This window comes from Hipposideros armiger, unplaced genomic scaffold (genome assembly GCF_001890085.2).
Source record: "Hipposideros armiger isolate ML-2016 unplaced genomic scaffold, ASM189008v1 scaffold_1624, whole genome shotgun sequence".
NCBI lineage: Eukaryota > Metazoa > Chordata > Mammalia > Chiroptera > Hipposideridae > Hipposideros > Hipposideros armiger.
This window is the reverse complement of record NW_017732974.1, coordinates 74,291-89,942: the sequence shown is the minus strand read 5'-3', so window position 1 is coordinate 89,942 and position 15,652 is coordinate 74,291. Positions and strand designations below refer to the sequence as shown.

The following is a 15,652-nucleotide window of genomic DNA, read 5'->3' as shown; positions in this document are numbered from 1 at the left end:
GGTGCGTGGAGGGGTCTCTACCTGGGTGGGGCCCCAGGAGTCTAGGGGTGACGTGGACAGGAACAGCTGCCAGGGGTGACTCAGGAGTGTCAGGGAGACAAACTCTCTTTCCACAAAATATCCAAAAGCTGGTATTCCAAAGTGTGCAGATAATTTAGTTACGTGGACCCCTCAGAAAATGTCAAGACTGACAGAGCAAGAGTCATTCTTTCTGAGTTCTCCTTTCATCCTTCTCATTTCCTGGAAGGAAATGGCCCTCCTCCTGCCAGGCTGTCTCACCACTGTTCCAACACTTGCTAATCAGCGTCAGTTTTGGTGCCTTTTGCAGGAAGAAGTATCTACAATTTGATAAAAAACTTTTGTTTTCATTTTATTGGTTTTTGACAGTTACCTTTGATTTATGGAGAGATGTTGGCTTCTCATTTATGGTAGTGATTTACAGTATCCTTTAAAAACTTAAGTACAGGATGAAGTAGTGTATAAAGAAATAACGATGGTGGTGGGAGGGCTAAGGTAACACCCAGAAGCCTGGTAGGGAAGTGAGTGAGGTAGTGGGACATGGACCTCCAAGTTGGTGAGGCTGTTAGTTGGGTGCCAATCATCTTTTCAGTTGGATGAAAGCACAACAACCACAAGAGGAACAAGTGGAAGCAAGTCATGAGTTCCAAGATAGCACCTTGCCGGACCCAACTCTGGACTGCCTGACTCCCTCTGCCTTCAGGATTCAACACCGGTTGCTTCTTACGGGAAGTCCTCCAGGGTGGGCCAGCTGTGGAGTCATCTCTCTTCCCATATACTGATCACCATCCACCTTTCTCTAGAAGCAGGTGTGTCATAAGAGGTCACAGAAGAGGTGCCTGCTGGGGCTGAGGGAAGGGGATCTACAGCCAGCTGCAGGGCATGTGCTCTATTTAAGGGTTCACAGCAGAAACGTGGCCACACATTCCAATTTCTCAAGCCAAGGCAGAAATCTAAATTCTTATGTGAAATTTCACCATTTTCAATTTTCACAACAAATGTCCCCCATGCCTGGGAGCTGGATCCTGTCTCTGCACCCTCAGATGACACAGAGGGAAACTTCTGGGTGGAGATGGCCATCAAGCTGCAGTGCCCTCACTCCCAGGTCCTGAAAATGAGGTGACCCAGGAAAGGAAATCACCGATAGAGTGGGTTGTGCCAGTCACGTGTTTTCCCCATAAGACCATAAGACCCTCCTGGTGGGCAGTGAGGGGCCTAGTCATCTGGCCCTGCCTGACCAAAGCCAACCCCAAAGGCTCGCAAGCCTGAGGAAGCACGAATGACAAGATCCAATGGGACGGGTGTATACACTCTGGGGAAGTGGGGCAGAATCTGGGACACAGAGCAGAGATGTTCCAACAGACACAAGCCTGGGAGGGGGTTCCCAGGCAGGACCTGGGGAGGAGGGTCACTGTGCGTGTGTGTGTGTGTGTGTGGGGGGGCGGGCGTGCAGCAGGCCTGGCAGGGCAGTGACTCCAGGCTCTGGACCTTGCTGGTGAACAGAGGTTCCAGCTGGGGATGGGCTCTTGACCGCACACCCGCTCCAGGATGGAAAGCTATGGCTGGGATGCTGAGTTGGATAAGCTGGGGAAAGTGTAGAAAGGCTATTACAGGCAGGGCTTGGGGAGAACAAAGTCCAGGAGGTTAGATACCCACGTGGGATCCAGGTCAGGTGAAGGCTGCAACCTGCTTAGGAGGGTCAAGTCTGGGTGGAGGAGGCTGTGCTCCCAGGCTGCAATGGAGGGGGACAGGGATTTCAGACACAGAGAAGCTAAGGACCAAGGGAAACCTTGCTTCTCTCTGGAAGGGGAAAAGTTGATCTTTGGGGTAGCCCCTGCAGGGCGTGCACCTGCCTATAAAAGCGGTTCTGGTCTCTGGGGTGTCCATCTCGCCCCTGTGGCCCTTCCTACCTCAGGGTGCAGAGAGACAGGGCAAGGCGGCCGGCCCCTTGCACTGCAGGGCCGGCTGGTGGGACCTGGGCGCCCCAGGGGGACTTCCTAGGTGGGGATGCCCCGGCTCTCCCGCTCCGGTCATAGCGCTACTCTGCCGCCGCTTCCGGTCTCTGCTTCATTTGTAACCTGGGACGGAGGGGACTCCCGGCCGCGCCGACAAGCGCCTGGTCACCGCAGGCTGAGGCGCCGGATCCTAGCCCGTCTCGCGCTCGCTCTCTCCTGTCAGCCTCCTTCGCTCACTCCTAACCTCTCCTGCCTCTCCTGGGCGCCTGGCCACCTCCGCCCCGCGCCCAGCTCTCCTGAGGCTGCGGGCGGCTCCAGCTGCTCCCAGGGCTGCGTGGCGCGCGGGGAACTTTCGTGCCAGTTGCCAGTGCGAGCCCCTGGTTGTGGTCAGGACGCCCGGTATCCGCCGGCTCTAGCCGATCGCCGCCTGCTCCGAGCCGCGGCCACCGGCCACCGGCCACCGGCCACCGGCCCCGCCCAGGTGGGTGCGGTCTGACCCCCGTCGGCCCCGCCCCACTTCACCGCTCCTGCTCTGACGGCGTCTCGCCGGACTTGAGGAAACTCCGTTCACACTGACGCCGGACAAGTTTTTGGGCCGGGGCAGTCGCGCAGGGGGCGCCCCGCGGGGCACCCGAGAGTCTCGGGCCGGGAGGAGCCTTGTGAATGCGTAGGGCCAGGAGGGCCCCGCGGCGGACCTTGCGGCACAGCTCCCGAAGGTCCGTGGGAGCCAGGGTGAGGCGGCGCCCCGGCTGGCGCCCGGGGACGCTGGAGCTGTGCCCAGAGCACAGCCTGGGGCCCTGAGGATTGGTTAGGGCGTCCATGAGGGGATCCCAAAATTTCCAAGGGACCCTTCACCTTCTCTACAGGGACGGGAAAGAACAGCGGCCTCACCAGGAGCTGGAAACGGAGAAGGCCGCCCAGTGCGAGGGGCTGCGGAGTCCTCGCTGCCCCAAGGGCCAGTGAAGAGTAGAGGCGCAGGTGTAGGGGGCCAACCGGGCATAACTTCAGAGAGGATCCAAATCCTGCTAAGGATGGTAGTTCGCGGGGCGGGGTACACTCTGAAGCGGCCGTCCCCCGGGGAACTGTGAGGAAACCGGAGAGCCCCACCCCGAAATGAGGCAAGGGTGCAGAGCAGTCTGCTTTCAGGGTCCCAGGGCGGGATGGCCCGGGGCGGTGGGGCTCCGGAATGTTGGCTGTGTTAACACCCCTCCCGGGTAGGGAGAAAGTCATGGAGGTGCCGGCTAGTTTCTGGGGATTGTCTGGCGGAATGCCCTTCCCTTTGCAGTGTGGGGGGTAGGGGGAAGGGGGGCGGGGTTGGGGTATGCGGGACTCAGNGCGGGGAGAAGCTTGGGGCTCCTAGGTTTCTGTGACTCTAACACCCCTTCTTGTAGGCAAGCCCCAGGAGCATGGAGCAGAGCACACTCTGGAGGTGCCAGTGCGCACTGACGCCCAGGGCCTCTTGGTGTCCCATGTGGTGTTGGCGGCAACAGCCCATGTTGGGGTTTGAGCCCTCAGAGCAGCCCTGGTCCACACCCCAGGCTTCCCGGGAGGCAGGGAAGAGGACCCTGGCGGCAGCCTCTTCTACAATGTCATGGTCTAAGGTAGAGACCTGCGCTAGGGGCCATGGTGGAGTGGCAGTGTGAGTCCATTGTGGAGCCCCTGCTTGGGACCTGCCTCTAATTCGGAGACTTGGCCGGCCTGACTGAAGCCTCCTTCATGGCGCTCAGCAACTGCAGAGGCTGGTGAGTATGCACTTCTCCCACTCCTTTCTGTCCATGGTCCTTGCCTGGGCCTCAGAGGCCAGTTATCCGGCGTCTTTTTGGAAGGCAAGGCCTGCCTGCACTAGGGTATTCTCTGCTTAGGGAAGACTGAGCATCTACTCAAGGGGCTGCCTGGAAGGCAAGATATTCTTATGGGCGGGAGCGGGGTGATACATGGAGGAGGAGAGCCAGGGTCTCCCAAGTGCTAATCAAGTAGCCAACCCAGGTGTGTCTCCTTCAGGCCTGCAGGCCCAGGTCTTGTCTTGCATCCAGTGGTGTGTATACATCTGGGAGTGTGTGCACATGTGTTTTGGAATGTCTCTGTGTACTTGTGCCTTGGTACCTGTGCACCAGTAAATATGTGAATTGTGAGTCTTGTGCATGTGTGTATCTGTAGGTTCCTGCTAATTCCTTTGTCACTGTCTGTTGAGTGTGTGACACTGTGCATTTTAGTCTGTGTGATGTGTGTGAGGGGAGCACATGTACTGGCAGTGGGTCGTCTTGTTTCTGTGTGTGTGTGATGCCAACATAGGGGCCAAGCCATGGCGCTGAAATACCCAGTTACTATTCCGCTGCCACCTGGCTGACTGGGAGCCATGGAAATTAGGGTGTGGCTTTTACTGCAGGTGTTACCCGGTTGTGATGATTTCCTTGGCTCCTGTCTTCTCGAGGGACAGAATTCACCCGAGAGACAGTGTTTTATGCAGGTATAGGGTCGTAAGAAGTTTATTAGTAAGGGCAGATACACTCTAAGATGTGGAAGGGACCTATCCCAAGAGGGGGAAAGGCCTCTCCTCACATTGTATGACGGCTTTTATTTCTGTGGGTAGAATTACCTCCCCTTCTCACTTCTACTTATTTCTCTCCTGCTGAGGTGTCCAGTCCTCCCTTTGATTCACAAGTTAGTTTCTGTCAATTTTTTATTTATTATTTGTTTGAGAAGGTGACTAAAATGGTCCTGATAAACAGGATATATACTCTGATAAGCAGGATATCTTTCTTCTCTGGTTCTAACAACACATCCCTTTGATTTAAGGGCATGTGAGAGCCTGGGGTCCTGCTGGGCCAGTGAGGCACTGGTGCCTTAAGCGAGAGCAATCACAAGGGATCTGGACCCAAGTAGGAGCTGCAGCAAGGGGCTTTCTAACCAGGGCTGGGTCTCTCCTTCTCATTTCTGTCTATCTACCCACCCTATCATTCCCTCCTCAAGATTTGGGACCCTGAACTCTTAGGAAAGTGGACAATGTATCTCTTCTGCATTTACTTCCTGCTGAAAGGGGGTGATGTCATAGTCAGGGTCTCATCCTTTTGCTCTCTGTCAGGAGGAAGGAGGTGTTGTCCCCAGACTTTTGGTAGGTGGGAGGTGAAAGCTGCAAGCGACGGTGCAGAGAGAAGACTGGTCTTCTATTTCCAGAGGGACAGGTTGGAATCCTGGAGGACCATCATTTTTAAGTGGAACTGTTGTAATCTGGAGGAGATAAATTTGACAAGTAGATTAAAAAGACATGGGCCAAACAGCAGTAGAAGCAATATACAATCTACCAAGTCATGGAAGGTGGAGTGTCTTTAACCACCTGACAGATGGAGTCAGTTGTCGGATGTTCCTTTGCAAAATTATGAAGCTATTCAGCTCAATTCTATATCTTTTTAATATCTTCTTCTACTTTTGGTGGCATTTATATAAGTGCAGCAAGTCTTATTAATTACTGAACATACTCCCCCTCGTCCAGCTAATAAGTACTCAAGGGCTAGTCAGTTGTGAAAGACAACATTTGCAAGCAAATTGAGAGACATCCAGAGATTCTGGAGGGTGTCTCCGATGTCTTGAGATAGGGTGGCTATGGGGTTTGTTAGGTTGGTTAAAGTAGCCTCATGATAGAGAGATCATCCCCAAGGGGCTGCTAGACCGACAACAGCCCCAGTACTGGCTAGAATGACTCCTGTGGCCCATTTGTCTCTGTGGTGAATACTGTTTTGTACAGTGATTGATATGCTCTGAGGGCCTAACACCCTTAAGGTGCATCGCCCTTCAAACTGAGACGTGGGTAACCAGGGTGATAGGAGGGTGGCGGTAGACCCTGTCTGGTGACTTTTCATTGGGTAATTCATTTTGAGGAGGACCGCAGAGAAATAAATAACCAGGGCGGTTTAAGCTCGATGTGGTGAGGAGGAGTTAAAGCATGTGGCCAGACCTGGGCCCCAAGGAGGGGCTACCTTGCATTGGGGAGATAAAAGGCCTCCCCTCAGCCCAGCATCCCTGGGCCCCGCTGGTACCCATCCTGCTCTTGGAGGTAGGTGGGGAAGTTTCAAAGATGTTATTGCCTGTCCCTTCCAGTATATGCACCAGTTCATCGGACTCGTATTTTGTTCACCATAGTGAGATTTGTGACTAGCTGGACACCAAAAGGTGGTATTTAGAGTGCCCCTTCTAGAAATGTCAAATGTAATGGGATAATTGAAGGACTGAACAGACGAGAGGTAGCCTCCCTCTCAATATGTACAGAAGTGACAAGGACTAGACGTGGATGTACAGTTGAGGGTTCTGACCCTAGTTGTATCAGACCAATTACCTGGTGGGGTGAGGTGAATGCAGCCCAGACATGTAGCTAAGGGGTCTAACCTGACAACCAAGATAGTGCTGTTGGGGAACTCCTTGGGGACCCCTGATAGAAAAGTAAGTCTGAGATTAAAATGAGCAGGCTGAAACTGGAGAGAGGAGAGGTGTTTCCCGGCTGCGTGTAGCATATCCAGCAGTCAGAGAGGCCGTTTCCCTTTGCAGTTTTGTAAAGTTGGAAAAGTTTTCAAGGGTGGTAGTCTCCCATTCCCCCCAAAAGGGCTGGAAATGTAATAGAACTAGGAGGACAAATATCATGTTGACAATTTAAGTGTATGAGAAATAATTATTTAGTGTGTGGGGGAGTGTGTCCCAGGAGGGACACAGGCGGAAAAATTAAGAATAAGGATTAAAAGAAAACTCAGCCAGAACATAGCAGTCGGGGCATAGTCATCAGTACTTAGCGGCACTTTCTTGAATAGTAACTTGACGTCCTCTAGAGGCTCGCGGAAGTACTGGGAACCAATTGGCAAGTCTTCTCCTTCATCACCTTTCCAGGGTTTTATCCAGAAGTGATGGATCCAGCTAGAGACTCCTGGCACCTTGACAACCAAAGGGGTAGAAAGTAACACAGTGAAGGGGCCCTTCCCAGTGGGGCTCAGTTGGGATGTGGAGCGCCATCTTTCCAAGATCTGAGGTGCGTATCTGGCTGCCAGGTGGGTACCAGGTTGGTGACGGTGGGCTCTGCCCTGCAGGCGAGGGCAGAGCCTTTTGTGCAGAGGCCCTGAGGGCTTCCTGGAACTGCCCTAGAGAGGTGACATACCGAAGGAGGCTTGTAGCCTCTGAATCTAAGTGCATGTCAGATGAGAGGAAGGCCCTCCCACATATAACCTCTTAAGGGCTGAGCTGTAGGGAAGCCTGCGGACATACTCGAACCCACAACAGAGCTGTTGGTAGGAGGTCAACCCATGGTTGACATATTCCTTGACAGAGCTTCCTTAGGTAGTTCCTAAGGTTTTGGTTTGCTCTTTCTACCTTGCAGGAGCTCTGAGGTCTCCATGAGGAATGTAAGAAATCTCTTGTTTCAGGGCCTTAGCCACCTGTTAGGTAATATATAAGGTAAAAGCAGGCCAGTTGTCACTTTGTAAGGACAGGGTAGGCCAAACCTAGGAAGGATTTCCTTTAGCAGTTGCTTGGAAACCTTTTGGGCCCTCTCTGTCCAGGTGAGAAATGCCTCTACCCATCGGGTGAAGGCATCAATAAATACCAAGAGGTATTAAATCTTTGCAGGGAGGCAATGGAGTGCAATCTAATAGCCAGTCCTCCCTAGGTAGCTTCCCCATGCTGACCAGGCTGTACAGCGGGGTCGGCTGATTCCCCTGGGGGTTGTTTTACGTACAAAGCACACAGGCATGCCATAGCTGGTTAACTGCCTTATATATGCCTTTCCCAGTGAATATTTTCCTGCAGATTTGGTGCATATTATCCCTCCCAATATGACAGGAATTATGACATTTATTAATGACTTTCCACTGGAGGGACCGTGGAAGGTGTAGCCTTTGATCCAGCTCATACCACCCCTGAGGGTTCAGGGTTTCTCCCCTCTGAATGGCCCAATTTTTCTTTTCTGAGGTCTGTGGCAAGGGAAAAGTGGGGCCCGGTAAAGAAGGAATGAGACCCCCTTTAGTTTTGCCTTAGAGGGGGTGGCCTTGGCCGTCTGATCTGCCTGACGACTTCCCTGAGCTATTTCATCCTGTCCCTTTCGATGTCCCTGGCAGTGGATTACTGCCACCTCCTTGAGCAGGTGTCGGCCTCTAGGAGGGATAATATCTGAGGTCCGTATTTTATGGGAGTGTCTTTGGGAGTGAGGAATCCTCCTTCTTTCCAGATAGCTGCATGGGCATGGAGCACTAAGAAAGCATATTTAGGGCCGGCCGAGTGGCGCGATGGTTAAGAACTCGCTTGGGATGCCAGAGGGCCCCGGTTCGGATCCCACATATGAGGGCCAGTGACACTGCCCTCCACAGCCAAGATGCTGAACAACAGCTCAACCTGGAGCTGGGCTGCCGTGAGTTGCTGGCGACGGCATAGGCTGCAGCCCCTGTGGCGGTGGGTTGCCATGGGCTACCGTATGTAGCCAGCAGCCAGCGTGAGCGGCCAGCAGCCGCAGTGAGCGGCCGTCCAGAAGCCGGCGACTGATCTGCCTCTCCCGGGAAGAGCGCAATGATGGTGCCAACTTGGGCCAGTGAAGCAACGTCCTCCACAACTAGACTGAAGAACAAAATGACAGCAACGTGTCTGTTCCTTTCCCCCAATTCCCCAGCGCTGTTCCCATCCCCCCAATTCCCCAATAAAAATCTTAAAAAAGAAAGAAAGCATATTTAGATATGTGTAGATACTAAACCTTTTGTCTCTTCCGAACTGTAAAGCCCTAGTTAGAGCGATTAATTCAGCTAATTGAGCCAAAGTCCAAAGGGGCAATGCTTTGGCCTCTATGGTTTTAAATGGGGTGACTGTGGTATATCCTGCATGCCTGACTCCTTGTCTCACTAAGCTGCTACCATCAGTAAACCAAGTCTATTCCAAGTTTTCTGGTGGCTGGTCCTTTACACCTCTCCTGCTGGCATAAGTCAGGTGGGTGGTTTCTTCTCAGGAGTGTATTGCGGTGCCCTCCTCTGAGCAAGGTAGTAAGGTGACAGGGTGAAGGGTGATGCACCTTTGGACAGTAATGTCAGGATTTTCTAATAGCAGAACCTGACATTTTAATATCCTGCCATCTGTCATCCAGTGGGGGCCCTTGAGGGCCAGTATGGTGGCCCACTGGGGGGAGGTAAAAACCTTTAAGGCCTGTCCTAGGGTGATTTTAGAGGCCTCTTGTGCTAGAAGGGCAGATGCTGCTACTGCCCGGAGGCAGCCTGGCCAGCCCTGTGCCACCGAGTCTAATCTCTTAGATAAATACCCACCCAGGGCTGAGTGGGGCCGAATGCTGGGCTAATACCCTTAGGGCTATACCTTGTTTTTCAGTGACATATAGCCAATAAGGTTTTGTGGGCTGAGGCAGGCCTCAGGCCGGGGCCCTAGTACAATCTCTCTTTATTTCTCAAAGGCTTGTTGTTGCTCTGACCCCCAAACAAGGGGCCCCTATTACCCACCCTCCTTGAAGGCTTCATATAGAGGCTGAGCCCATGTCCAATAAACGAGAGTCTACAGCACCCGAGACCCTTAAGAATGTTCTGAGCTTCCTCTTGGTCCTGGCAGAGGGCAGCTGAGTAATTGCCCTGACCCTGTCAGGGGATACCTTTTGTTCTCCCAGGGTAAGGATTAGTCCTGGGTGTTGGACCTGTTGACTGACTAGCTGGGCTTCTGGTCTAGAATCCTTGTAGCCTTGTTTGGCTGGGAAATGTAAGGTCTGCGTACTGTATGGTTGTGCTAGTTCCTGGGTGGGGGAGCAGGTGAGCAAATCATCTACATACTGAATAAGCTCTCATCACTGGAGGGTCAGGCAGGCTAGTCCCTAGCTAAAGCCTGACCAAAGAGGTGTGGGCTGTCCCAAAACCCTTGTGGGCAGACAGTCCAAGTGAGCTGCTGCTGATGCCTGCCCCCATCCCATTCATAGGCAAATAAAAATTGACAGGAAACATCAAGGGGTATACAAAAGAAGGCATCCTTTATATTTAGGACTAAAAACCGTTTTTTGTCTCCGGAGGTATCACCCCAAGGATCATATATGGGTTTGGAACTACAGGGTTAAGGGGCACTATGGCCTTATTAATGATCATTAGATTGGGATCAATCTATATTTCCTGGAAATTTTCTTTACAGGGAGGATTGGTGTGTTGCAGGGAGAGGAGAATGGTTTTCACAGACTGTACTTGAGAAATCTGTTAATAAGGGGCCACAGGCCCTCTTTGGCTTCGGGTTTCAGTGGCTATTGCCTCTGGTGGGGGTAATGGGAGTGATCTTTGAGTTGAATTTTAAGTGGAGTAGCATATTTGGCTCATCCTGGGATTTCTGTTGCCCAAACCTCTGGGTTTACTAAGTCTAACCATTTGGGTTTCTCTGAGACTAAAGTCTCTTTGTCAGAGAGTAATGCAAGTATACCAGAGAGAGGATTTCCAAATATTAGTTCTGCTCCCACTTTCTGGAGAACATCCCTGCCCAGAAGGGGGCGGGGGCATTCTGGCATAACTAAGAATGAGTGAGAAAATAGAGCCTCTCCCCATGAACAGCATAGAGGAGGGGTAAACCTCCACATTATAGGCTGACCCTCTACCCTAACTATTTGGCAGGATTTGAAAGAGAGAGCACCGGAGACAGAGTTTAGCAAGGAATAGGTAGCTCCATATCAAGTAGAAACTTTATGGTCCTACCAGCCACGTTCAAAGTTGCCCTAGACTCTGTCCCCTTGATGGCAATTCCATGAGCCAGGGGGAGCTCTGGGCCTTTTCAGTTCAAGGCCATGATGGGTTGGAGGTCCAATGGGGGGCCCTTCAGCCCTCTGGGCAACCTTGTACCCAGTGGCCAAACTTCTTGCAGTTGGCGCATGGTGTCCGTTGCTTTTTCTCCTCTGGGCATTTGCGTTGCCAGTGTCCAGTCTTAGCACTGTTGTAGCCTTCTCCTGGGGTTTCCTTCCTTGGGTACCCGGAGTTGGCTCTCAGACTTGTAAAGTAGCCAGTATTTGAGCCTGTCTCTTATTCCTTTGCTTTTATTTCTCCTGTTCTCTTTCCCTGACCTTTTCCTTCCCATCTTGGTACCAACTATAAAAGACCCAGGAGGCTAAAAGCGTTCCTCCAGATGAGTGCTGGGTCCTGGTGCTAGTTTCTGTAACTTCCTCCTGATGCCTGGGGCACACTGAGTAAAGAACTGGTCTTTGAGCATTAACCGCCTTTTCAGGAGAATCAGGACCTGTATTTGTACATTTAGTGAGAGCTTCCCTGAGTCACCCAAGAAAAACCACGGGATTCTCAGAGGGGCTCTGGTTAATAGTAGCTAGCTTGTGCTGAATAGTTGGCTTAATCTTACTTTGTCTCATGCCCTCAGTTAAACAAAGAACTAGATGATTTGGTTTCAAGTGCCTTCTGGGGAGTCATAGACCCAGTGGGGGTCAGCGTTAGGTATAGCCATGGCCCCTATTGGAAAATCAGGGTCAGTCAGATAGAGACCGTCTGCAAAGTGGGTGGCAGCCTCTATGATCATCTCCCTTTCTGCTTTAGAGAGAATTTGCCTATGATGACATGAATGTCTCTCCAGGTAGGGTCAAAAGTAAGAGTGAGCCTCCAAAGCCCATTGAAATATTTTTAGGGTTGTCTGAGTAGCTCCCTAAGTCTGTCTTTATTTGGAGGAGGTCCTGCATGGAGCAGGGGACCTGCACTCTCCTAGAGTTGCCCGTTAGGCTTCCACTTACCCCCTGAAGGGGGAAGATCTCTGGGGCACAAGGGGACCCTCAGCATGGAGGCAAAGGCCCTTATCGGTCTGAGGAAAGGCAGTTAAGAGGTGCCATCGCCTCTGGTCCCTTAGGGGGAGGGGGTTGGAGGACGTGTGTTAGGCTGTCCTCAAGACAAGACCCTCTGGGTGAATAAGTTATTAAGGGCAGAACTGAAGGGCCTGTCTTACTGGAGTGACAGAGTTCTGAGTGAGAGACATAAAGGCCTGGATACATGGCACTTTTGTCATTTTTCTAGTTTGTGATAGAAGAGGTCCAATTGTAAGATGGTATTGTAGTTTAGACTGCTATTTTCAGGCCAGCTTTCTCTATCCCTTAATTTATATTGAGACCAAGCCATACTGTAAAGTAAAAGAAGCCTGTTCTTATTGTCTCAGGTCAAACTTGCTCCAATTTAGTAAATACAGTCGAGTGGGGATTTCCAAGAGGTGGAGCTTTGGTTACCCATCTATAAGAAAAGGCAGAATGGGAGGAGGGGAGTAGGGCATCCCCTCTCCATTCTTCGTGTCCAAAATACCTTCTGAGGCAGACTGTGTCCCCTGTGTCAGACCGTGGGATGGGCCTGTTCTTATCCCTGAAGCTACAGAATGATGCTCATCCTTACTGCGTGCTTCACCTCGCGTCCCCCAAGCTATGGACTTAATGTGCACCTCACCTTGTGCTTGCCAGGGAGCAACACCCCTGTCTTGCCCCTCCCCTTTGCAGCCAGGAGGGGTGAGACCCTGGTTCTTGTCTTTGACCCTTTCTCTGTAAGCGTTCCCTGCCTGCTGCCTGACGCAGCCAGCCCTCGAAGCAGCTTTTACTCTGAACTCTTGGATGGACCCTGTATCTTCTGTCTAGTTTGCAGCCATTCCACCTTTGGTTATCTTTCCAGTTCCTGGAGAAGATACTATCCATTAGGACCTTAAGAGTCTGTCTCTGAAGGGACTGTTCAAATAGGTCAGCCTGATCTTTTAGGTGGTTATAGAGAGATCTCTCCTTGCAAACAATGTCAGTCTTTGTCCAGTTCCAAGACCACACCAGTCTGGAGTCTGAGGAGTCAGACTGAGCCTGGGGAGAAGGACAAGACAGGCAGTGGTGCAGGAAGCAGAAACCCTGACCAAGTGGGCTGGACTCTGAGCAGTGGTTGTTTCTGCCAGCGCCATTCAAAGGGAGGCAGGCTCCAAACGGTGGGGGTTGTACAAACACAACAGGAGAAACGGCCAGTGGGGCAGAAAGAGTGGGCTATGGGCTAGTTGGAGACATAAGTCTAAGTTCCCTGGCTCCTAAAGGTGCCAGAAGAGTTTGCGGAAGTAGAAAATGCTGTTTTGTGAGGACAGAATAAGAAAGGTTCATCCCGGGAGGATGGAAACAAACTTAAGGGGGGCTAAGTGAGCACAGCTTGCCTCAAAGCCGTCCCTGTCACTCAGTTTGAGCCATTCTGGGGCAGAGTTCAAGGGCAAGTGAAAAAGAGAGACAGAGACAGAGCTTTGATTTCTGTGGCAGGAGCAACGCTGGAAGTAAAAGAGGCGCCCAACACAGGCCAGGGATAAAGTGGAAGGTACCAACTCCCGGGAGGCTGTACTAGTCCTATCGTGGGGAATTGCTGTGGGGAGGGGGGAAGGTATGCTTGTGGAACGGTGTGCCTAGGTGCACGGATATTGTCTTCAGATTGGCGCGGTGCCTATGGCCTCGCTTTCCCGATCCGTAACCAATTCATCTTATCTTGGGAGTCTTCAAGCGGCGGCAGCTCTAGCAGCAGCATTTAGGTGCCTGACCCTTTCCTGCAATCTGGCTAAGTGGTTCAGTCATGGAAACGGAGGAAGGTGGACAGAGCGGAGAAGGGAGCAGTGTCCAAAAGAAAGCAGACTGTGAAGGCAGCTTGCAGCTGTCCTAAGGGAGGCTGGAAAGCCCAGGGAGCAGAGCCACCTAGTGGCTACACTAGGGAATTGCTGCAGGGATGCGGTAGTGTATGCTTGTGAACCGTGTTCCTGCACTGAGCCCGGATCTTTGTTTTGTGCCTGGTGGGACTTAAGTAAGCCTATTGTCCCAGACTGTGACTTGGTCATCACGCCATAGGAGATTTCTTTTTGTTTTCCATTCCATCTTTTAATTTTTTTGAAAAATTCCTGACATTACAGAACTAAACTGAAATGTATTAATATTCCACTCTTACGTTTCCATGACAAACAGAAAAAAATTCATGTGCCAAAACAAACAAACAAACAAACAAACAAACAAATAAACAAACAAAAAACCAGGGAGAAGCTTATAAAACTAAATATGGAACTCAGCATTAACAGCTGAACAAAGAAAGGAATTAAAACGCTTTAATTAAAAAATCACGAGTGGATGATAAAGTGTGTGTAGAAACTGAAAATTTACAAACTATTTAAAACCTGGAATCACTGACTGTTCAGAAACTACACAGATGGATCATGGGTGGTGGTGAACAGCAGAAAGGGATTATGGATGAATCTGCATTGTTCTAGCTGCTCCCCATGCCCCCCGTCTCTGAAGAAAGCCTGACATTGATTGGATATTGAGCCAGGCTAATGCTGGCAGCAGATCCAGTGATGGTAACCTGCCTATCAGTAGATCCTTCCACTGGGTTCACAATTTTGATCTGCGCCCCATCTGACGGATCACATTGATTTTGGTGCCCTGACGCCCGATTATGCAGCCAATCAAATCATTTGGAATGGTGAGTTCATGAGACGTAGTCTGAGCAGATGCATCTAAACCTGCCCAATAGCCTTTCACCTCTGGAGAGCTGGATTCAGGGCCACTGAATCCAGTGTTGCCATGCGTCATGGGAAAATGAGACTGTTGCATTGCCAACTGGTGCAGCTTGGTCAAATCTGGCTGTGGAATGGCATACTGTCCTTGAATGGTACAGGCCTCTAGATGTGGTCCCTCCAGGTCAGGGTTGAGGCACATGGATGGGGTGGTGTGGGGAAAGCTCGCACTGTCGCTGCCTGTGCTGTACCTGTCCTGACCACCTGCAAAGATGACCGGAGAACTGGACGGCTTGGGCTGGTACAGGATGGTCAAGCCCTTCGCTGGGGACTGGGAGAGAGTCTCCAACATGACCATGCACATCTGTTTCACACACTCAATGATGGATTGCGGAATGCCAGCAATAGTGATGGCCCGCTCAGTTGAGTTGGGGAGCATATCCCCTGCCACCTGGACCTGAGCCCCTGTACGCTCTCTCTTATTTCCTTGATCTTGCAACCACCTTTCCCAATGAGAGAGCCACACTGACTAGCAGGGGCCGCCAGCCTTAGGGTGACTGGGGGTCTACTAGCAGCTGTGCTATTGGTCATAGAGCTGCTGATGTCCTCTTCCAGTTTGTCAATGATCATAGCAAAGGCTTTGAAGATGGCATTAGTGGGACCAGCCAAAGTGATAATTCTCTCAGGACAATTCCCCTCTGAGATGTTGATATGCACACCACTCTCCTCACGCATCTTCTTAACTGATTCTCCTTTCTTTCCGATGATACTGCCAACTTCCTTTCCATGCGTAAGTAGCCGGATGGTGAGAGAGACGTTTAATCCACCTTCAATCACACCGGTGTCCATGTCGAGCAGTGTTCTGGGGAGCTGGACTTCGAGTGGTCAAGTCTTTGGTCACTGGTGGGGGTGAAAGCCAAAAACTGCAGGCGTGAGGCGACTGAGGGGAAAAAGGGAGCGGGCGGGAAGGGGGCATAGGAGATTTCTTTAAGGTAGCAGATGTTCTAAAGGTTTTAAAGGTTCATCTTGTGCCCACCAAATTGTGCGGCAGAGGGTGGCTTGGCCATAGAAAGAAGTTAAAGAAATAAGTAAGAAAGAAAAGTACCTTGAATCCAGCGGATCTGAGTCATGGCACCAGAAAGATGTTACTGGGAATGATGTTGTATCTCATCACTTTGTCTTCTTGATAAAAGAATTCAGTCAAG

General features: G+C 51.4%; 1 pseudogene; it reads right to left on the bottom strand.

The window, feature by feature from the left end:
• Positions 1 to 14,022: 14,022 nt before the first annotated feature.
• On the bottom strand, positions 14,023 to 15,406 carry LOC109377918 (poly(rC)-binding protein 2 pseudogene; annotated as a pseudogene).
• Between the last annotated feature and the right edge of the window lie 246 nt (positions 15,407 to 15,652).